The sequence below is a fragment of the Acinonyx jubatus genome, chromosome C2 (assembly GCF_027475565.1).
Source record: "Acinonyx jubatus isolate Ajub_Pintada_27869175 chromosome C2, VMU_Ajub_asm_v1.0, whole genome shotgun sequence".
Taxonomy (NCBI): domain Eukaryota; kingdom Metazoa; phylum Chordata; class Mammalia; order Carnivora; family Felidae; genus Acinonyx; species Acinonyx jubatus.
Window position 1 is genome coordinate 60439444 of NC_069384.1, and position 22519 is coordinate 60461962.

Sequence of the window (22519 nt, forward strand, 5' to 3'; positions counted from 1 at the left end):
AAAATATGGAGTCATTACCACCAAAAGTGGTCATACTTATAAATATTTTTATTTAATTTCTTCAAACATATATGTTCAAATTTAATTACTTTTATTAAAAAGCATAAGTGGGATTCTGAACATGCTTTTCCTGCAATTTTTCTTTTCCTTCCATTACTTGACTCTATTCTCCCGCTGCATTTCCTCCCATCCAAAGTAATCCATTTTAACAACTTAGTGTGCACCCTTCCATGTTCTTCTCCCTTTGCAAATAACTCTGCTATACAGCAGATATATACATATACATATACATATCTTACATATAAAACACTTTTCTATACCTTGCTCTTCCTGCTCATCAATGACTCCTGGAAATTCTTCCAGATCACCTGAAACAGCTGTAATTCACATCTTTTAATGACTGCATTATAATCCATGTTGTAAATTCCCATTAGCTATTAGCATTACCTTATTAATAGAATTATTTTTTCCTCCAATTTTACCACTATAAGCAAGCTGTAACAACTTTGAAACCAAAAAAATACATATGTCCTTAAACATTGATACTTAACTTCTGTGGGATATATCCCCAAGGAGGGCATTGTTAAATCAAATATTATGAATTGCAATTTTTAATAGGTGTTACCAGATTGCATTTCAAAACAGTTAACATACACATTTCTACCAGTAAAAAAATAAGCATCTCCTTCCCTTTATCTCCACTAGCAGTAGTTTTAAACCCATTAGACTAACAAACTTTTTAAATACTAAGACACATTGCCTATTACTTAAATGTGAATTTCCCTAATTTCCTAGTGAAATTGAACATCTTCTCATATGTCAACCAATATAATTTGCTTTTCTATGAATTGTCTTTTCCTTTTATATTGGGTTGTTTTATAATTTTTTCTTAGCAATATCAAGGAGATCTTGGCTATTAACCTTTCATGTTAACACATATTACAAACATTTTTCCAAAACTGTATTTCCCTAAATGATTTCAATAGTTTTTTTTTTTTTCACTGCTATTGTTAACTCTTAAACTTTGTTTGCACTCTTGTTAAAAAGGTTTTATAAGTAGTCTTCTAGGTTTTTTGGCAAGTTTTTTGTTTTGTTTTCATTTAAGCCTTTCATCTTAAATTATTTTTGTATGGGGACACCTGGGTGGCTCAGTCAGTTAGTCGTCCAACTTCAGCTCCGGTATTTTCTCATGGTTCATGAGTTTGAGTCCTGCATCCAGCTCTGCATTGAGAGTGAGGAGCTTGCCTGGGATTCTCTCTTTCCCCTTTCTCTGACCCTCCCCCTCTTTCTCAAAATAAATAAACTTAAAAAAATTATTTTTGTATGATGTGCAAAATGAGAATATACTTTCACTCTTCCACAAAGATAACCTGTTATGCTAATCCCACTAATTAAATAATCCATTATTTTCCAACTGAATTGTCATCTGTTTTAGGATTCTCTAATCTGTTCAATGTATCTACTTGTCTATTTCTATGCTATTACCATATTGTTCTGGTTAGCTGGCTTGGTAATATGTTCTAGAAGGTATAATGTAAATCCCTCCTCACTGTTCTTGTTTAAATTTTCTTGCTTTTTGTTAACACTTAATCTTCCATGTAATTTTGAAAAAATATTTTTAATTAAAAAACGTCCTCATTGAGAATCTAATTGTAATTGCATTAAATAAATACATTTAATGTATAAACATAAAATATAACTGGAAAAATTAACATTTTGCTATTGTTGTTCCATACAAAAACATAATCTGTCCTTCCTTTAATCAGATATTGTTTGTCTTTAAATAAGATGTTATCCCTTCTTCATACAGATCCTATATCACTTTTAATAATTTTATTAATAAGCATTTTGTAAATTGTGTTTCAATGGGAAATGAAATAATTTTTTCCTACTGGGAGAAAATGTTTCTTAGATACCAATCACTTCCAGAGAAAATCTATTGATTTTCATTCAATTATCTTCCATCTTAACTACCTTTTAATTTACCTTACTAATTTTTCTAGAGTCTTAAATTAGAGTTCTAAAATTTTTTTAAGGTCACATATCAGCCAAAAAGACACTGTAAGGTCTTCTGTACAAATGTTAGTATCATCTATATCATTTGCCTACTATAGCTGCTAAGCCTTCCTCTTTAGTATTAAATAATTAAAATAATGATTACTTATCTCGTTTCTGATGTTAATTGAAATATTTTTAGGATTTAACAATTTTGGATTATATTTTCTGTTGGGTATGAATGAAAATACCTTATTATATTCAAGCAATTCTATTGAAGATGTATGTATTTCTCATTGTTGATACAATGAACAATGTTGATACATTTCCTGTTGTTGAATCATGCTTGAATTCCTATTTAACAACAACAAAATAACCTCCTATATCCTGATATATTATTCTTTCAGTCAATTGCTGATATATTTCCTAGCATTTTATACAGAAATTTTGCATTTATTTCATAAGTGAGATTGGACTAATTTATTTCATACAATCTTTATTGGTTAGATTTTAAATGAATTAGGAGAGGCTTCAATATTTGTTAATGACTTAGAATGATTTCAATTACATCCAATTATTTATTCCTTTAAGTGACCACGTTTGGTCAACTTTCCAATCTCTTCTATGCTAACTACTAGGTATGTTTTCTACTTCTTCTTAGGTCAATTTTATAATTCGCATTTGAATAAAGATGTTCCATTTCTCATAGGTTTCAAATTTATTGCCAGCCAGTTGCATTTAGATTTCTTTTAAAATTCTCTCCATCTTCCAGTTTTATCTACTTTCTCATTCCCAATTAGTGTCTATATTTGCTCATTCTCTTTTCCATAAACTTTATTATTAAGATAAAAATTATATAACAAACTTCACCATTTTAATCACGTTAGTGTATAATTTGGTTGCTTTTAGTACATTCACAAGGTTGTATAAACATCACCAACTACCTGGTTCCAGAACATTTCATCGCCATGAAAGGAAATCCTATACCCATTAAGCTGTCCTTGCCCATCTTGTCTTCGTCCAGGCCCTGGCAACCACTGATCTACTTTCTGTTGCTAAATATTTGCCTATTCTGAATATTTCACATAAGTGGAATCATGTAATATGTGGCTTTTTATGCTGGATTCTTCCACTTAGCATAATGTTTTCAAAGTTCATCCATGTTTGTAGCATGTATCAATACTTTATTCCTTTTTATGACTGAATAATACTCTATTGTCTGGACACACTACATTTTTATCTATTCATACATTAGTTGATAGACATTTGAGTTGCGTCTACTTTTTGGCTACTATGAATAATGCTTTTATGAACACTTGTTTTATGTGAACACAAGTTTTATGTGAATGTATGCTTTCAATTATCTCCCACTTCACAAAATTGCTGGGCTGGTTTTCTTTTTTGCTTTTTCATCTTCATAAGGAGTTTATGTATTTTATTTGTCTTTCCAAAAAGCCAGCTTTTAGATTGATTTTTATTATATTTTGTTTTCCATTTCATAAATTTCAACTTTAAAAAATTAATTCCTCGGGTGCCTGGGTAGCTCAGTTTGTTAAGCATCGGACTCTTGATTTCAGGTCAGGTCATCACCTCACGGTGTGGGATTGAGCCCCACATTGGGTTTTGCACTGACAGCACGGAGCCTGCTTGCTATTCTCTCTTACTTTCTTTCTCTCCCCCTCCCCACTCACATGTGTGCACTCACACTCTCTCTCTCAAAAATAAACTTAAAAAAATTTAATTCCCTCTTCTTCTACCTTAAATTATTCTTTATTCTGATTTCTTAAAGTTAGTAAATTGCCCTTTTTTCCTTCTTAACAATGAAGGCATAGAAGGCTATCAACTTTCCTCTGACAATTCCATTAGGTATTTTCCATAGGTTTTTACATAAAATAATCTCCTTTTCATGGTTTTTCAAGTGACTTCCTCTTTACCCAAGAGTTATCTATGAGTATTTAATTTCTAAGTGTTAATAATTTTTGTTACCTTTTAAATTCTATTTACACTAGCTTATAATCAGAAAACGTGCCTGTAAAATCTTTCTAAAATTTAGTTTTCTTTGTACCTAAACACAGAGATGTTCAAAAAATTTTTTAAAGAATATCAGATTTTACATATATATTAGATTATTTTTATGAATTACATTCCATTACTCTCAGTCATTATTTGTATGGTTTAACAGAACTGTCTGGACCTTTCCTGTAGTTTTTGCTTTATGTACTTATTTGCTACAAATAAACCTGCTGTATATACAGATTTATGCGGCAATTTTCTTCTTTAACTGCCTTTTATCAGGACAGTATCCCTATCAATGCTGTCACTTTTTTTTTTTCTATTTTCATTTTGTTTGCATTGGCCTAATGTCTTTTATGTCCACCATTTTATTTTATTTTTTTTTAATTTTTTTTTTCAACATTTATTTATTTTTGGGACAGAGAGAGACAGAGCATGAACGGGGGAGGGGCAGAGAGAGAGGGAGACACAGAATCGGAAACAGGCTCCAGGCTCTGAGCCATCAGCCCAGAGCCTGACGCGGGCTCGAACTCCCGGACCGCAAGATTGTGACCTGGCTGAAGTCGGATGCTTAACCGACTGCGCCACCCAGGCGCCCCTATGTCCACCATTTTAAAACCTGTCTCTTTAACTCTGTCATAGGTGTTATTCCTCTAATATAATTTGAGTGGCTTGTGTTTTTAAACTCAATCTACATGTCTTTTAATTGGAGAATTTTGGGGGCTCCTGGGTGGTTCAGTCTGTTAAGCGTCCGACTTCAGCTCAGGTCACGATCTCACGTTCCGTGAGTTCGAGCCCCTAGTCGGGCTCTGGGCTGATGGCTCAGAGCCTGGAGCCTGCTTCCAGTTCTGTGTCTCCCTCTCTCTCTCCCCCTCCCCCATTCATGCTCTGTCTCTCTCTGTCTCAAAACTAAATAAACGTTAAAAAAAAGAAATAGAGAATTTTGTGCATCTACATTAAACATAATAATTGATGTGTTTGTTTATATCTCTTCCAATTACTTACATTGTCTTATTTTACATTATTGTTTTCTTGTTACCTTTTTAATATTTTTTATTTGATCAAGTAGCTCTGCATTCTATTTTCTCCTTGCTAATATGGAAGTTCTACATGGTGCTCTATTGTATTCCTTTCTCTACCTCCCTCTTCTACTCCAATTAACAGACACTTTCCCCCCTACCAAGAGATTCTATCCCCTTTTCCTTTTCTCCTAAATAGATGAGATCTTCAGGAAACTTTCACTTTCCTCCCTCTTCTCATCCTTCTTTCTTCTCATCTCCACAACTCATTTTCCTCCTCTTTTACATTCTTCCAGCCCATCCCCTCCATCAACTAAGTTTCCATGAGACAGTTTAATACTTAAAACGTTTCTTTACAGAAATATGATCTTTTTATTTCAAAAGTCTGAAATTGTGTTTTATTACATATTTGCAAGTCATCTATCTTTATCTTTTTTAAAAGTTTTATTTATGTTTTATTTTTCTTATCTTTATTATTTTATTCAGTGTAGTATTTTTCTATGCCCAATGTGGGGGTCAAACTCACAACCCTGAGATCAGGAACCACATGCACTACTGACTGACCCAGTCAGGAGCCCCTATCTTTATCTCTTAAATGAAATTATAACACACACACAATCATATTAAAATGCTTATTATTCACCACTATATTCCTTTCATCTTCTTCAACTTGAAGTCTTTGTTCCAATTCATTTGTGATTGATTGTAATCTATTCTCAGGCATTTTCTCAGATGGGGTATAGTAATTATATGTTCTGAGTTCTTGATTATTTCTTAATGTATTTCTTTCACCTTGACGAGCAAATGGCAACTTCGGGGGTGTTGATTCTTGGACTGTAGTCATTTTCCTTTTGTAGTCTATAGATGTCACTTCACTATCTTCTACCTTGCTAAGTTGCAGATAAGAAGCTGTATGATATTTTGATATTTTTCCCCTTTATAGAAACTTGTTCTATCTATAAGATAGTTCAATGCATTTTTAGAGTTCAGAACTTTTATCAGGATATGCCTATGTAGGTCTTTTCTTTCAATCGAAACCATAAACACTTTCAATCCACAGATTCTTATCTTTCTTAATCTCAGATTTTCTTCTGTTAATTTCCTCTCTTCCATCTATTCTTATTTTTCACCTCTAAAATTCCTATTATTCACATTTTGACTTCTAATCTGACCTCAAAGACTCATCCTTTCTTTCAAGATTTTCATCAGATTTACCTATGTTCTATGTGCTTTGATATAATTTTTGCACTTGGTATCTAAGTTCACTGATTCATGTTTCAACAGTGATCATGTTCTCCGTCATGAGAAATTGTTCAATTGAGATATGTTTTTTATTAGTATCTGGAATTCCTTTTGTTCTGTATTTTAATTTCCTTAAATGCTCTTAATTTTTTTTTTTTTTTTTCAAATTCAGGTTGCACTTATTTTTGCCAATAGCACTAGTTGCCTAGGGTATGTGCTTTGATTTTCCTACCCAATCTTCTATCTCATTCACTACTGGGCCCCCTTAAATGGGCTGTTATTTTCCACAAATAGCTCACTAGAGCTTAGATCTGGTTGTGTAGTATCCTCCATGGAAGAAGCATCACAATTAGTAAAATGCAAAGGTAAACAATCTGTCAGATCCTGCCAAGGCACAAGAGGAAGATTTTTGTTGTCCTATCTCTTTTTAGCCTCAGGGGCAGAGGAAATCCAGCCAGCACATTTAGTAACTTTGGCTTCTTAGTCAGTTGGGGAGACCTGGATACTTAAATGAGAAATACTGATACTTTCCCATAGTGGTTCACACATCTCTGAAGCCCAGGCCCTTCTCAATGTCTGCAGTTTTCCGATAGTTATCTGTGAACTCCAGTTTGTCCAAGTGAAAGTAGAAGTTTCAAAGCAGCATCTCTGCCTGACATGTCATGGCAACTGTATTCAAAAAGGCAGTCAGAAATTGGAAGTGGAGGGGAAGACAGTCATACACAGGTCACTTTGTTTTCAGAACCCTTATTAAGTTTTTTCCTTATTATCATTTTATTTTGAGAGAGAGAGAGAGAGAGAGAGAGAGAGAGAGAGAGAGAGAGAGAGAGAGAAGGCAGGGTAAGGGACAAAGAGAGAGAGAATCCCAAGCAGTGTGGAGCCCGATGTGAGGCTTGAACTCATGACAGTGAGATCATGACCTGAGCCAAAGTAGGGTGCTTAACCGACTGAGCCACCCAGGTACACCCAAAATCGTTGATTTTAAAAATGTTATAACAGGGAGGTATATGGGTCTGAGATGTGTCTGGGACCTCATTATAATGATTCCCAAGAATCAACACTTCCCTCAGAAAGCATATTCCTAAATATATAAAAATGACAATGTGTTCTCTTTATGCTTTGGGATACAGATCCCAAAATATACTACAGCTATTAATCACTTGAAGTAAGCTTTAATGCAATCCCAGTTTTAATTATTTCAGGACATAATTATCTTTTTTTTTTAGAAATAACTTCAAATCAATGTGCTGTAGTTGGTAGAAAGACAAATTATGACTTTGCCCAATCACATAAGTCTCCCAAAGTCCAACAGCAAGTCTTATAAATATGAAAAAGCAGGGCACCTGGGTGGCAGGGTTGGTTAAGCATCCGACTTGAGCTCAGGTTATGATCTCACCACTCATGAGTTCCAGTTCCATGTTGGGCTCTGTGCTTACAGCTCAGAGCCTGGAGCCTGCTTCAGAGTCTGTCTCCCTCTCTCTGCCCCTCCCCTGCTTGTGCACTCGTTGTCTCTCTCAAAAATAAACATTAATAAAATATAAAAAAGCATTGTCAGTATTATATAGTAATTAAACATGCATCCTGCACAGTGGTTTACATGACATTACCCTCCATATTGTTCATAGCCCAATAACCCTTTTTGCTTTCTCGAAAAGCTAATGATATCACCTAACATTAAAATGTTTCTCTGGACTAGACTTCTAAACAACTTAGATAATAAGCTAAAACTCTTGTTTTTTAATTGTATGAACTTTTATGAACTTTTTTTTTTAAGAATTAGGAAGCTCATATAAAATGTTCAAAATCTCAATTGCAATCTAGTAAGAGCAAAAAATACTGTGGGTTATTTGTCCTACTATCCTGATAGGAATCATATAGGATATGAAATTTGGGTTTCATCCTTGAATCACTAGGTAATGTAATTCTGTGTACTCTATTCAACACAATATCCTGAATTGATTGTAGATTTGCTTTACCATTGATGGGTGATATCTGATATATTTCTTTTCTGAATCACAGTACATATAATTTTATATTGAAACTTCTGCCATGACAGAATTTCATTAAGTATCGAAAAGAATAAAAGATCATGAGCATGTGTAAAATGTTTGGGTCTTAGAAAAGTACAGAGAAGGCCTATAATAGGTAACAACAACTGTAACAAAGCTAAATTTGAACCAGTCAACAGAAAATAAAGGAATGGATAGCCTGGTAAGGAAGAATCCAAGTAATCTTCCTAGGACAGCTACAAAAGAGCCTGATCAACAATGAATTCCTCCAAGTGTGCCAGGTAATATCTTCGACACTAGGACTTTAAAGATTAATAAAACATGGTACTTGCCCTTAAAGAAGTGCAGTTCAGTGTAGTATAATTCTAAATGCTACCTTTCTTGAGTGATGAATGTCAAAGAATTTGAGTTATGAGTTAAACTGCATCTAAAACATGAAACTGAAATTTACTTTATACTGGATGTACCCATTTTTGCATAATAAAACTCATAATTACACAAATAATAGAAACAGAGGTATTATGCATAACATGAAATTACAGAAAAGCAACAATCATTTATTTTTGGCTTTTATACACTTTGTGAATTTACTTTATAACAAATATTGAGAACATAATGTAGAATATCTGAATCAGAAGTGCCTGGAATCCTGCTCACATTTTTCCATACTGGTTTTCAGCTCAAGTCACCCATTTCAGTATAGTATTGCCTTGTTCTCAACCCTTTACTAGAATAAGATTACTGAGAGCATGAGTTTCTCTAAGGGTCAGATAGATATATAAAGGAAGGTTAGATGCAAACAATATAGCTGTTAAAAAGACTGGGTACCAAAAGATGCCAATCCTGAATACTCATTTACCTTTCTACCTTCACAGAATATTTTTCTTAGTGATGTATTCATTTAAAACATACAAAATGAATATTGTACTGTATTTCCTAATACACTAAAATTAAGAGTCTGAGGAAAAGATCAGAGATATTGTCCTAAGGAACAGTGAAGGCATAGAAGTAGTGGTATAGTACTCTCACTATTCTTTGACCCCATTCAGATGATCCGACTCATATAATATGGCTTAACAATGAATATTAGCTCTTGAAAACTTTTGAAGTCTCTAGTACCTTGTAGACAAAAGTAGGAGTATGTATGTATACATGGCATATATAGCTGTTTGTAATTGTTTTGATGTCTTTAAAATTATTTGAATAACAAAACCTCACTTGGCAAGTTTCTATAATTCCCCTTTCCTTAACTCATGCTGACTAACCTAAATATAATCCAAACTCATATATGCTGACTTTGCCTGGGCTGATCATTTGAGCCTATTACTCTGACAGAAATGCATTTATCCTATCAAATAGAATTAAACGTTTCTTTCAATATAGTGACAAATTAAGGAAAAGTTACAGTTACATAAGAGAAGTCTAGACTCTATTCTACCTTAAGCCCTGTGGAGCCTGATTTAAAACTCCTGTGGAAAGGAGGAGATCAAAAGCTAAGTTACATAATGAAATAAAATAAAATAAAAGTATAACTTCATCATTCAAATCCTTAGAAAAGCTAACAGGTGTTTTCTTGTATTTGAAAACTGGACAGCAGACAGCAACTTTTAAATGCTCCTAAAAACAGTGATTTATGAATTGAGTGGCACATAGTAGATAATAAATGACAGCTATTCTCAGGTTTACCACATAGGTTTCTGTGCTAAACTGCATCTCTCTGTAATGCATCTAAACTTAGTGCCTAATTCTAAGTTATTATTGATGAGCATGTTTTTGTGTGTGTGTGCCAAAACCATAGCAATCTTTCTGTCCCAAACACTGGGTGGCCCCTATTTAAGCCAGCTATTCATTTCTGACACAAATGTAAGGGAACAAACAATAAATTTAAGGGCCTTCCAAAGTCCGTAGAATCTGTCCCAGTTTTATATATATTGTTTCTATTCTGCTTCATCCTTTTTTTTTTTTTTTTCCCTTTATGATCCCTAGTTCTTGGTTACTCAATATCTGCTTAGATTTAGTTCTCCTTTTTGACCTCTACCTTCCCAGGATCCTCAGTATCTAATGCTTCCTTTGACCTGCTCCTACTTAGGATTTTTTTGGCCTTCTTTAACATGTTACCCAGCTCCACGGTTGTCCACTGAACCAAATCAGGCAGCAGCTACCCAGTCCATCCACCGTGAAACCTTTAGACAAATTCCCTCTCAGCATTTGTAATTCTAGACTGGAGAGTTACATTTTAAAAACAGACTCTACCATAGCAACCATTCCTCCCACTTACAGCTCTTTCACCTTGTGCCCTTCTCTGAAGCCTTCTCCAAATCCACTATGCCTTTCTTGAAATAAAATTATCAGTACTAATCTGGGCAAGCACTGAGTGAAAATGATCCCAGAATAGAGGCATGTGGGGTTTTAGAATTTAGGTGCTCTAGAGTTGGACTTGAGTTTGAACTCCCAGCTGTGTGACTTTGAACAAGTTACTAAACTTTTATGAGCCTCAGCTTGCTTATCTTTAAAAATGCCATAATAAAAATACATGTCTCATAGGATTATGGAATTAATGGAGAAAATGCAGATATAACCAATGCCTGGTGCAGAGTATGCTCTCAATAAATGTTGGCTACTGTTGTTGTTATTGTTATTATTGGTTTATTTTCAAATTTATTTTCACTGTGCTTTCCACCAGTAATTTTCCTAGTCTTTTTGGCACAATGCCTTTGGAATAGAGTTTAACATTGAGGCACCTAGGTGCCTCAGTCAGTTAAAGGTCTGATGCCTGATTTCAGCTCAGGTCTTGATCTCATGGTTGTGAGTTCAAGCCCTGCATTGGGCTCCAGGCCCACTTAAAAAAAAAAAAAAAAAGAAGAAGAAAGTTTACATTAATTCTTCAATATGTGTACTGGGTTTCGGTTAACTAATCGTCTAAAACCAGTTTCCCTTCTAAATATCCCTTAGAATATTTTTCCCTTATTTGCACGCATTAAAGCAATCACATCACCTTTTGTGTCCTATGTTGGATCTGTTTTCTTGACATTTCTCCCTATCGGTAGGCCCGAATAGCTGGGTATTACCTACTACAATGGACAGTGTGCATATTTGGCCTAGGAGGAGATGTATAAAATGTTTATAATCAATACCAGAACATCTACAGCTATGGGTGGGTGTAGGGAAGAGGGAGGACCCAGGGATTGTATAGCTTTTTCCAGACTGCTGTTTCCATTTGTGAATAGGTAAGTACGTGATGTTTTTGAGCCTCTCGCTATCATTCATACCAGCTAAAAAAATGTGAGTCCATTAAAAAGAAATTGAGAGTGAAATTTTAAGTGAAAACTTCAAGGTTACCCCTAAATAAATACCTACAAGTAGGCATACAAGAATTGTGTATAGCTGTTTGTTTCTATATATGACAGAACATTATTTGCAAAGCCTTCTCTAACACAGATTCTTTCCGCCTTTCTTCACCAAATAAGAGTTCATTTCTTTGTCTTCCTTGCATCCTTTCTATGTAAATCTATCAATGGATAAGTATAACGAAGGATCAAAAATCAAATGCAATAGTGAATAATTATATGGAGATGGCCCGATTACCCACAGTATATTTATTTTTTGCTTAGAGAAGCACAAAAACCAAGTTTACCTTTTTTCTTTAAGAAATATATCTATTTTTCTATATATTTTATAGAATTAGAAAATGACTCTGAGTTACTTCATGCTGTCATTACCTGCTTTCTCCAGTTAAGCAACTTTATGTGGAATAAAATGCAAGAAATTCTGTTAGCAACATATCTTCATAAGCGAAAGTGAGTTGGTGAAATTTATGTAAAAATAGTAAGTTTATCATAGTTACTAACTACAAAAGATTATTAAGTACTTAATTTTTATATGTATGTATACTTTTATAGACATGCTATATTTGCAAGCAAGTATCACTAAAATGAAACTTGTATCAAGGACTAAAAGTAAAAAGCAAAGTCAAATATTTTACATAGGCTTTTTCCCAGTGCCCTACATATCACTTCCAGTCATGTTACCTAAAGCTAAAATAGGGACCCAAGTGTCAAAAGAAACATACTCATATTATGAGAGCTGAAAGAGACCCTGAAGATGAAAAAGCTAAGGCAGAGATTCAGATTATGTGACATGCCCAAGATGTTACAACTGGTGGCACCACTAGACCCAGAACAACCTCTCCTAATTCTACATCTGAGATTTCTGACAACGTGCAATGAGAAAGTTAAATCTAATGCATGAGAAATTGATTAAAAAATTAGATGTCCCCTCAAGTTGAAAACCTTTGGATTTCATAACCTCTACTTACATGATTTTGTATTAATAGGAAAATAAATTTTAAACAACATAAAATTGTAAAAACTGACTAGAAGAAATGAAAACTACAAAGAAAATTTATATTTTTCCTTAAATCAGAACCATGGAAACAGGTGTTTTTTTAAAGTCTAAAAAAAGCCAGAGATTCATTTATTGTGTATGCATGTGTGGTAGTAGTGGGTTTGGTTTGTTTTGTATTGTTTTATTTTGTTTTGTAAATTGTTAGAGGACCTTCCAGTTTCCTGTGCAATGGTAATCTGTGTTCCAAAAATGGGGGTACATATAAAATTAATTTCTGATAATTCATAAAATACTTAACCATGAACAACTAAGTCTCTAGAAATTTTAATGACAGAAAGAAAAAAGTACCAAGAATTTCAAGATGAAAAATCTCTATCTTTTTAATGTTGTACAAATTGGAAATAAAGAACATCTTTTAAAAAGTCAAAAATAATTGAAAAAGAGATTAAATCAGTAAACCAATTGTGTATATTTTTCCTGAAGTGCATATTCATGAGCTGACAGTAGAAAGAGGCTTGCTGCTTTGTTTGACTATAGTTCTGTTTACCTCATATTGTCAAGAATGGATTTTGACACTTACAGTATTAATACTGCTATTTTTATTGATATAATTAGCACTGCTATAAATAATTCCTCAGTCTGCTATATCTAAGTATATCATTACAATCAGCAATATTAGAGCTTCTTTTTCTTATATGATGCTTTGGAAATAGACTGCTAGCCCAAAGAACCACAGTGACCTCATGATGTGGAAGTTACTAAAAAAACACTGCCCTGTCAATAGAGACTACTGTTTTGTGTATAACTTCACTAAACAAACTAGTTTATATTTGTTTGAAACTAAAGTTTCTCACCAATCTGCTGTTTCAATTTCACATCACACCATATTGTACCTAAAACAGGCAATCTGGATTCCTGTTGCTACTTACCCCCCCCCAACCCCACCCCCAAACAGCTCAGGAACAGTTTGAAATACAAGGCTTGCATATATAAAGCAAAAGAAACCAAGACACCCAAAATTCAGAATGGGTGGGTGAAAATACGTGTGCTTGAAGTCATTTGTATAACTGCTAGTGGGTGGCCCACTTGTGAGTTTTTGATCATCACATGAAAGCAAAATCAAAACATATTTTATCATGCCTCTGGATCACATCAGCTGCGATGATAACCTTATCTAGACCTTGAATAGTTTGTTCATAAAACAAAGTGGGGTGACCAACCCAGTGCATATTCAACACAGAGAATGAAGGCCAAAACAAAATGACAATACAATTCAAAACAAGTTTGTAGAAATTTTAGGCTAGTATATTAAACCTTTCTTTGTCTCTATCACTTGACAGATGGTTAGCCTTCACACAGCCTAGTATCTCTGGCAAAGAAATGACTGTATCTAGCCAATAACACCCCAAATTTTTATTTAAAATGCAGTGTACACATACTTACACTTACCTTAAAAATATGAATATTAATAGATTAGTCATTTTATTCTATTTCTTGTTTTATCACTATAAAAACTTGTCAGATATCAAGATTTGCCTTTTGCCCTATGAATACCTCTTTCAAACTTTCAACTTTCTTATGTGGATCCAGGGTTCTAAGAACTCTTCACTTTCGATTTTGTTCATTTAGGGGCTACTGGCTAATTATGCTTTAAAAAAAAACAAAAACTTCCAGTAACTTTTAATCCAAAATTATTACAAAAGTTACAAAGATTTAATTAGCTTATGTTTCTATGTAGCTTGGAGCAAAGTTTTGGTAGTAACAATGAGTTAAACAAAATCACCTGGGAACATGTCAAGGACCACAAGGCAGGACTGGAATTATTTATCCAATACTGAAATATGTCTTTATTCAAAAACTGCTCATATAAAAATGTATACTCACACACACATAAACACACACTAACCAACCATTAGAATTAGCAAACACTCTTAGTTTTTAACATTCTATCAACCATTCTTCCCCTTTCTCTTTAAAAAAAAAAAGATTTCATCTAAGACAATATATTCCATTAGCAATATTCTCTGCTTTTCTTCCTAAATCTTCCTATTTATAGCTTTCCAATGCTGGCAGGTCGGTATACAAATAGCCAGAGGCAACCTCAACGTTTTCTAAAGTGCATTAATATGTACCCTTTCTGGAAGAGGTGATTATGCTACAAATTAGCATAAATAGAGATCTAATGTAGGTATAGAAATTCAAGCCCTTCACAGCAGGGGATAGGAGGGCTGGCTGGCAGTGGGAGGATTGTGTGTAAAAAAAAAAAAAAAAAAAAAAAAAAAAAAGTTATCCTACTTACCAACTGAACACTGATTTGGCTAACAAAACAAGACTCACTGTGGCAGAGAAAAATAGCGAAAATCAGAACTTGTTATTTGAGAACTATGAACTAAGTTTTGGAAAGGTGAGACACCCACTACTTAAAGCAACAAACTCAGCGTTAAATCATATACTCTGTTAACTGAGAACCAAGTTTCCTTCTGTTAGAAACCTAGGATTTTTACACCTACAGACTAAATGATTAAAGTAATGCTAAAATCTTCTGTAATGTTCCTCTTGCATTACAAATAGTCTATTAAATCAGAGAAGTGCCAATCAAATGCCTTTGTAGTTTGAAAGAAAGGTTTAAATAACAAAGCATTTTTTGCAGGCCTCTCTCTTTTTCTCTCTTTAATGTCCCTATAAATTAATTACAACAAATTTCCATCTTCTCTTCATAAAACCACAACTGAAAAAGATTTAGGCACTTAATTTTTCAGACATACTCCTAAAACAAATTCTTACTAAAAAATTAAGATATTCTAGCTTGTGTTTTACCACAATTTTCTAACAAGACAAAAAGCTCCATCGGAATTTTACAGAAAATTCCAAGACACAGATTTTTTTTTAATATAAAGTAACATTTTATTTATTTCAAAGGCATGCTTAAAATGATGAAAAAAAGAAGACCCCTATCTGTTAAAAAGACCTACTAAAATGTATGGAGAAAGTTTCATGACAATAACGAAGGGTACAAATAAAGTTAGCTCTTCCTTTCTTGCCATTGGCAATTAGTAAACAGTTCCATGTCCCTCAAACTTCCATACATTCTTTCAGATTGTACTCTCCAAAATGAGAAAACAGCTAGGTTTTAAAATTTCATACAAAAATCTCTTCTCCTAGCAATCTTAAGTACGCAAGGATATGTGACATTAGAATGTAAACTCCACAAAGGCAGGTTATTTTATGTCTTGTTCTCTGTTACATCTCAAGTGTCTACAACAATTTTGTGAATGTAAACATCCATTTCAGAAAAGCATGATTATTTCAAAGAATAAAGCAGAGCTCATCAATCTCCACTTCTATATTCCAAATGTTTTGAAGAAGTCTTTGTCACTCATTCTAAAATATTTGAAATAATTTGTAATTCACTTATAAATTTTAGATCTTTTAGAGTAACTTAGTTGTATCTAAACTGACCTAATTATTCAGTCAAGTCCAATTTGGTAAGAAAGCCTTCTTTAGACTTTCGCTACTGAGATAAAAATAATTCATTTAACCTGGCTTTTTCCCTAGATTTTATTCCTATGCCAAGTAGTCAGATTCATATTAATTTGACAGCAAAATTAGTTGGGTATTTGTGGGTCACAAAAACTTTCTGAACAAACTACATAGTAAACTGCCATCTCATCTAGTAGTTCTAAACACACACACCCAAAATTGTAACTCTCACTAGCCACACAGACATAGAAGTTTTTTCTTTCCTCTAAACTCATGTTGTCTTTCAGTAGCCAGTGAGTGTACACATGAACTGTATCTGATTTTCTTGCTGTAGTAGTAAGCTTAAAATACTGGCATCTTAATTGAGCTAGACAGATAAGCATAAAGACTTCTTCCCCAAAATGGATAAAATTTAACAATTTTTTAATCTTAAACTTTTTTCTTTAGTCTGTTAAAATTGGGACCTCACCATGAAAGGGCGTATTGCTTTGGAGGCTGGTAGACAGTTAACTTGTCACCTGATCTTCATATGCAAAAGGCCTGTATTCCACTGGTCTGTGAGATCTGAAATCACAAAACCAAAAATACCCAACTGCTGGACTCACTGAGCAGCTAGTATATTTCTAGAAAATTCACTTTTCTTCTTCCTCTCACCTGTTTCCTTGAGCACCATAGATTCTTAAGCCTAAAGCCCTCCAAAATTGAACTCAATGTAAATCACAACCACAATCTTAAGAATTAAACCTTGAGCCCTAAACAAAGAGTAACATCAGCAATTCTTCAAGGGCAATTCCAAAAGCTTTTTTGAGAGAAGCCCATTCCCAAGAGGGCACAGTGATATTACCATGCACAATTTGTACACCAACTTTGATACATTATGATTAAGAATGAGAAGAGTGAACAAAGGCATGTAAAATCAATGTAAATTGTTTTGTTTTTGTTGTTGTTGTTGTTGTTGTTTTCCTAGAAATCTAGAAGTACCTAGCTGTAAAGCTGAAATGCAGAAAGTAGCCAAATCTGGCCTAGTCAAACTTACGTGAGGGGCAGAGGAGAGTATATCTGAACTATTCCCATGTGATAGCAAATGGTATTTAAGATTAGGAGCAACAGGTAAGAAAGTAAACCATTTATGAACTGAATTTGCTAATACAAATGCTTATCATTTAAATTTAGTGTTTACAGCTAAAGAATTTATTTACAAAATGGTCGCTACAATTTGTTTTCAAACTTTCACTAGCAACAAGTTAAGGATAGCTAACTTTGGAATAGAACTCGCTTGAAATCATGGGGAACGAGTGGCCTCTGTTAATTCTATTAGCTGAAACTTATACACGACCACGCAGTGAGAAACTCTCCACTTTAGCATCATCTTGGCATACTTTTTAGCATCATTTACCATATTTTACCATTAATGGTTAAGTGGTGAAGACAATTTCCAGAGGTCTAGAAAGTTTACGTGTGCCAGTGCTGATTCTGAGGACATTATTTAGCCTACAGACTTCCAAATTACTTCCTATTTCTTCCAGATTTTTATTTGAGAACTGTCATCCTGCCACTGACCCCATTCAACTGAGTTCAGTGTTAAGAGATCAGCGGATTACCGTGCTAGGTAGTGTAGCTGTACGCCATATTGTGTTTTTCGCTAATGTTTATAGTTTATGTGTGTGCCTAGCATATGTTTGTGCAAGTGTGTTTATCAATAGAACTTTTAGAAAATCCCTGCCTCCTGCCTCTTCAGCATCCTTAAAAAGGATAACAGCTGCGGAGAGGGGGGTGGGTGGCGGGGGGCGTGAGGTGGGTGGTGGAAGAGGACCAGAAGCCACACAGTAATGCATTTAACAACGTAGGAGAGTGCGTTTCTTTTCAACTTTCAAAAAGCTTCCAACCGTTCTATCTCAACTATCGAAAAGCGTAAACATTGTTTAATGTTTCCAAAGGGGCCCAAAGGACAGAAAGAAGGAAAGGCGTATCTTCCCTTCCCAAGCCCCCTCCTCTATAGTCGTAGCAGCGAAGCAGGCGGGGGCCGGTAGCTTTGGTGTCTGGAGGGGCGTCCAGCGGCTCTGGGGCCAGGACACCTCCCGCCCCCCCCCCCCCCCCCCCAGTTCTCTGAAGACGCTCCAGAGACCGCGAGAGCCACGGCAAGCGGGGGGAGGGCGAGGAGGGAGGGGGCGGAAGACAAGCCGGCGCCTCTAGCAGCTCCTGAGCCCCGGCTAGTCCCCCTCAGCTCCTCTTCTTGGAAGCGGCAACTCCAGGCGCAGGGAGTAGAGAAAAGAAGGCAAAAGACACGTTTCCAGCTGCGGGACTGCCCGCCCGCCCGCTCCTGGGACCCGGGACCCTCCCGCGCTCCCTCCCTTCCCGCTGGGTCGCGCGAGGCCGCAGCCACCGCCCCGCGCGAGGAGGGGCGCCCGGGGGGGAGGGGGCGCAGACGGGGCGGGGCGCGGGGGCGCGCGCCCTCGGCCGGCCGACGGCCCGCGGGCTTGTCTAACTCGCTCCCCCAACCCCACCCCAGTCCCTTCCTTTCCCGTCCCGTTGCCCCCCACTCCAAGTGTCTCGCGGACGCCTCGTCCCCCTCGCACGCACACTCCCCTCCCTCCAGCCCGCCCCACAACAAATTAGAGTTTTGGGGGTTACCTCCTCGCGCTCTTTAATCTTCTTTCCTCAACTCCTAAACTTCCCCCCGCCCCTACTTCTTCGGCAGAAGGCCCACATTGGGTACCTCACGCCGCGAACCCTCTATCTTTTTCCGCTATTGGGTTGTTCTTATGCCACTCTTGGCTTAAGTGAGCCAATCAGAATGGGGCGCCCCTCGTGAGGTTGCCGCCCATAAACAAAATGCACTCTTCCTCCTCCTCTCCCCTGTCCCCGCCTTCATATGCTTCTTCCCTCATCTCTACCACCTTCGATTGGGCTAGAAGAGGCCCAATCCGCTATCTCAAACATCCATTGGGGCACGGAAACTTCGCTCAGAGAATCCTTAATAGGCGATTGGTCGACATTCTTCCCACTCCCCCTACCTCTGCCGCACCTTCGCCCACTCTGGAGAGGTCAGTCGTATCTCGTTGTTCAGTGATCCGAGAGGTGGAAAACTATTGGTTCAGAGAGCGCGTCAGACCGGATTGGAGTGAGCCATGATTGGTCAGCACCGACACGATCAGGTTTGGTTGTCTGCTCCTCCGCTCCTCCTCCCTTTTCCCTCCACCTCCGCCCCCCCCCCCCCCCCACTGCTTTTACTTTCTACGCATTTCTATTTCCTCCTTTATTTATTTATTTGTGATAAACTTAAATGACCCGGCGACGGAGGCGGGACTCGCGGCGAGGCGGAGGATGACGAGGGACGGCCCGGGGGCCAATTGCCGAGGGGGCTGCAGGGTGAGGGGCAGCTTCGGTGGCCAGTGAGAGGCAGGTGTCTGGAACGCGCTAGGCCTGTGGAGCCGGGATGCCCCAGCGGAGGCGGCGGTTACCCGCTGTCTGGCGCGGCGAGCTGGCGGGGAGGGGTAGCCGCGGAGGGGAGGAGGGGGTGTCGCTGTCGCAGACAGCTGAGGCAGCAGGATGGAAGCTGGAGCTAGGGCCGTGGAAGGAAAGCTGGAGGGAGGGTCTGGCGAGGAGGCGGCTCGCAAGGCCACACTGGGTCACGCTTGATTCCTGCGGGGTAGGCTGCAGGTTGCCAAGCCAGGAGGTCAGCAGAGGCCGCTGAAGCAATGCCAGGGCGCAAAGAGAAAATTTGTCCGTTCAGGAGGTTTAGAAAAATACTATGTAAAACAGTTCATAGTAAGCCGCCCTTAATAAAAATGAGGATATTATCCTAACGGGAAAAGCAGATTATGTTTCTTATTACTAATTGCTTGAAGTACCAACGACCCAACCGGAGCCCACAAAATTCAATATCCTGAGGGCTAGAAGGAACAAATAAAGCAACATGGAAAATTAAATGCGGTTCAGATGATTCCATAAAACCTTCATCCTCATCCATTTGTCACTCAACATAGCATTCCCCAGAGCCAAATTCTTACCAAGTTTTGGTCCAGTACTCAGGCATTGGGAGAAAAAAAAAAAAATGAGGCTCAAGGCCAGCAAGATGTTCAGGAAGGATTCCTAAAAAGGGGTAAGATAGAAAAAAGTGTATATATTCCCTTTCACTATACAAAGAAAAAAATAAATCTCTGCCAAAATAAAAAGTTGCATTTTTTAGGGAACTTATATAACAATAATTTATCTCAAATTAAGGGACTTTATGAAAAATAAAGAATTTACACTCTGCAGTTTGAAAACAGAATTTTTTATGGAACATGCATGTGGTGTAGAGTTTCTGATAGACTGTGTTAAGTTCTCTGAATTTTATCCTAGACTTCCTTGGGATATGCAGCATGCATTAAAGAAAAAAATATTCCTGACTTGTTAGAGATGGTAAAAACAGACTTTATTCAGGATCATTGAGATAGGTATAGATACAACCACTGCGATAAAATTTTTGCAGTGGAAGGAGATTGGGCTGAACTCCAAGTATATCATGGGCAAGTGGGAATTTTAGCCAGGGAGCAAGGTGGAGCGGTTGAAAAATTACGAAGAGGCAACATTAGGCGTAAGTGGGAATTTTGGCTAAACCAACCTAAAAGGATTCTTGCTGAAGACAGGCCAGGGTGATCAGGGGGATGGTGGAGGAAAAGGACCCTGGTCATCTATGAAGAGTGATCAGATTGGGGGTAGGGGGAAGGTGCTTGCTAAACTGGCTTTGAGGAGTTCTTGCTGAAACTGGATTTCACAAGAAAGTGCACAGATGCCTGGCTTTGATTAGGGGTCTTTGGGAGAACCTAAGCAAAAGAAATTGGCCCTGGTGGGAAAAACAAAAACGTAGAAGCCTTGACCTCATAAATACAATTAGCTATCTTTTGAGGAGTATATGAGGGTTTCAGAATGTATAAAATGATTGCATCAGGTGTCAAGTTTTGAAGTCCAATAAAGTGTACAAATTGCTATTGAATCTGGAAGCTAAAATATTTCAGAATTTACGTATACATCTTAGAAGTGATGTAGTGACTGTAACATGTTCCATACAGAATAGTCAGCTTTACATGAGAAAATTCAGTAAAATTTAACAAAGATGTTTAAACAGTTAATCCCTTAACTTTTCCAAGGGGCAGTGGCCACTCCCTTTATGTACTACTTAAAACTCATCCTTTTCAACAAGGTTGGTGTTTGTTTGTGTTTATGTTTACTTATTTATTTGGAGAGAGAGTTCCAACAGGGGAGGCACAGAGAGAATCCCAAGCAGGCTCTGCTCTGTGAGTGCAGAGCCCAATGCAAGGCTTCATCTCAAGAACCAAGAGATCATGACCTGAACTGAAATCAAGAGTCCAGCACTTAACCAGCTGAGTCACCCAAGTGCCTCTTTTCAACAAGTTTTTAAAGCTATGATTCAGTGTTATTGGTGTGAGACTTGTTAGGATTGTAATGATAAAGCATTAGGAAAGCAATGTAAGGTGCTCCAGTGGTGTAGTCGGTTAATGCATGGTGCTTATACAGGAAAGCAGTGTAAAATAATATTCTAATTTGTAAAATATTCTCATTTATATCCAGTTTTCCTGATGTCAGATTCTGGGGTTAGAATGATATGTCTATAAGGAATATGTCAGTCTTTATATTTACATTACCCACGCACAGACTTCAATCACCAACCTACCCACACACAGATATACAAAAGTCCCGAAAGATGCAGCAAGAATTCCACACTTGTATCAAGGGGCAAAGAGATGTTTCTTTGATGTAGCAATTAGGAGAATTGAGAAAAGGGATACAATAAGAAGGATGTGATAGCAAAGAATGAGAGGGTGATGAAGAAGACATGATTGATAGAAAATGAAAAAAGTGAGGATTGCTTAGCTAAGGAAGAATTTTATAAGGAATTTCTCTCAGGACCTTAACCTGTTTCCTTCACAGATCTTAAATAGTATACAAGCCCTAAAATTTTAAAGGTGATTAAAAGAAGCCAAACAGTAGTAAGTGAATTCTTCGTATGTTACAAATGAAGATAGACTTTCAATGCTTTATCTGCATCACAAGTGGCAGAGCTTGTTTTCAAACTTGTCTGTTTTCCTTTTTTCACTATGCCGTTTACTCATTCATTCATTCAAGAAATACTAAGTGCATTTCCTCATAACAGATATATTTATGAGCCTTTGAAATCCCTGGGAATTTAAAAACCAAAGATACACAAGATTTGGCATTTTTCTCCAAAGAGTTTACTGTGTATTGGGAGAGAAGTAAAGGAATCAATTACTATGCTGTGTACATATGTGATATACATAACATGGAAATACAGAAGAGAGAATGCCTAACTCTTTAGAATTGGGGAATATTTGTAATACACTGAAATCACTATACTGAATACAAAATTAGATCATGCTCCCAAGTGGCTTAGAT

At 36.7% G+C, this 22519-nt stretch overlaps 1 protein-coding gene and 1 long non-coding RNA gene across 34 annotated transcripts in view; one reads left to right on the plus strand and one right to left on the minus strand.

Moving 5' to 3' along the window:
* Nucleotides 1-18868, minus strand: part of ZBTB20 (zinc finger and BTB domain containing 20) — a 762566-nt gene extending 743698 nt beyond the window's left edge. For 29 of the 33 annotated variants that reach the window (XM_053221871.1, XM_053221870.1, XM_053221858.1 and 26 more), the window contains exons 1-2: nt 18734-18865; nt 16572-16666 (exon numbers count right to left, since the gene is read on the minus strand). The gene's annotated coding sequence lies outside the window, so the exon portion shown is untranslated. Of the gene's footprint in view, nt 1-16571; nt 16667-18733 lie in introns of all 33 variants that reach the window. The other 4 variants (XM_053221872.1, XM_053221860.1, XM_053221865.1 and 1 more) reach the window with 2 other exon arrangements.
* Nucleotides 18869-18991: 123 nt separating this feature from the next.
* The window catches only part of LOC128315366 (uncharacterized), a 37599-nt gene continuing 34071 nt past the window's right edge, over nt 18992-22519 (plus strand). Inside the window, exon 1 of the long non-coding RNA XR_008298140.1 lies at nt 18992-19257. This is a non-coding gene — a long non-coding RNA (uncharacterized LOC128315366). The remainder of the gene's footprint in view (nt 19258-22519) is intronic.